General features: G+C 49.7%; 1 long non-coding RNA gene across 1 annotated transcript; it reads left to right on the top strand.

Annotated features, from left to right (window-relative positions):
* Window positions 1–312: 312 nt before the first annotated feature.
* Window positions 313–1,478, top strand: LOC123345098. The gene is made up of 3 exons (XR_006572718.1): window positions 313–700; window positions 877–949; window positions 1,339–1,478. It is a non-coding gene; the product is annotated as an uncharacterized LOC123345098 (long non-coding RNA).
* The last annotated feature ends 245 nt before the right edge of the window (window positions 1,479–1,723 follow it).

The raw sequence follows: 1,723 nt of genomic DNA, 5'->3' as shown, positions 1-1,723 counted from the left end.
AAGTCTGCAGAAGCTCAGCCTCTGAGGTGAACGTTGTGGCCCAAACCTCTCTCTGCTCTGTACCTCACAGGATTCCAGCCGGCTGTTCCAATCCAGGAGGAAAACTGCCACGAAGTCTCCCAGCACCTGGGCAGTGAAGTGCCACTTAACCCCGCTGTGATGCACAGACCTTGCCCTGGCTGTCTGCACAGGGCTGAATTTCACCCCTTCTGAGTGTAAGGAAATAATTGGCTGAAGGCCTTTTTCTTTCTGGATGTCTGTCTAGTGGGAAAGAACCATGGGGATTTTTAACCTGTTTCGCTCCCATGCCTGGTGCTTTAATGATGCAGAGAAGGGCTGATGCATTGGTTGATTTCCCCACCTTTTAATCTACTCTCTTTTAACAGGTATTCTAAGCCCCCCCCACCCCCGTGCATCATATGGGCATTCTTGGGGGCGCAGATTACATCAGACCTGCACCTGAATAAATAATAGGGACTGAAATATGCAGACACTAAAGTTCTGCAGCCAAATTCTCAGGAACCTTCCTCTTCAATATAGGATCAGGATTTTGTTTTGAATTGTTTTATTTTTTTAAAAAGTGCTGAGCAGATGCTACACTGTAAGAAATGGAAACAGAAGCAAAAACTGAAAGACTGTTACTAAAACCAATGAACAGCTGCAGAGAGTGGAGACCCGGCAAAGCAGACAAATGAATACTGTGAGTAAATAACCTGAAAGCAAATGAGGAAGAAAACCTCCTCTGGGTAATTGTGGCTCTTGGGACCAAAATCAGGTTCCTGGTACGTAGCCTGGCTGAGATCATCCCTTTGCCCTGGATCCCAGACCTGGGATTCAAATGTCATTCTCTGTGTGGTGTCCTTATTTTATTCCTAGGAAAGGGATCCCCAAAGGAGGTGCAAGGATCCGGGACTCTAGTGTCTGCCAGAAGCTTCAGCCACCTTCACAGGTAGAAGTCACTGGCTTTCCTACAATGCCACTAGTGCTCTTCTTGATCTCCAGATCTGCTCCCTCCAGCAGGACAGAGACACCCCTTAACTCCCCGAGTCCTGATTTCCTGCCATTCAAGGGGCTGAGGGTTTGCATTGCCTCCACCCCAACCATCCGAGACTTTTCCTATGGGAATCTCCCTAGAGCAGGGAAGAAATCTGTTCTTCCATTAGAACCAGTCTGCTCAGTAAATCCACCCACATTGACCTCATCTCAGCTGCTTTGTTTATCCGAGATTAGTGGTATCTTTGGAAAACCCTTAGGGTGTCGGGGTGTGAGGTGGGGCAGGGGATGCAGGAGCTCCAGCAGATTCCCCTGAAGAACACCACCCTGTCTTTCTCTGCTCAGGTTAGAGCTCGCCGTCCATTGCGGAGGTGAAGACCGGATGGGAGCTGCTGGATTGACCTTGATGTGCCATGTCCTTGTGTGGATGAAGGACCTACATCTCAGGGGTGGCCAGCAGCAGATGTAACACCTGTGTCCAGGAATGGGCTAAATAACCTACATTGAGAGGTAAGTAAAATCATGGCCACATGTAGACATCACGGGAATTGGTGGGGATTGACCCAGGGTCCTTCAGCACAAGCCCCTCTCATTCACTGTCAACAAATCCAGCTCCACCCACTAGACCACACCGCATTCCAGAGCCCCAGATCCCAGGAGCCCTGATTCTCAGACCCAGGGCTCACATCACAAGGCCAAACCTCCTCCTGTTATGGGCGCTGCAGAAGGG

Source organism: Mauremys mutica, chromosome 12 (genome assembly GCF_020497125.1).
Source record: "Mauremys mutica isolate MM-2020 ecotype Southern chromosome 12, ASM2049712v1, whole genome shotgun sequence".
NCBI classification, from domain to species: domain Eukaryota; kingdom Metazoa; phylum Chordata; order Testudines; family Geoemydidae; genus Mauremys; species Mauremys mutica.
The sequence above is the reverse complement of the archived record's forward strand: the minus strand, read 5'-3'. Positions and strand labels throughout refer to the sequence as shown.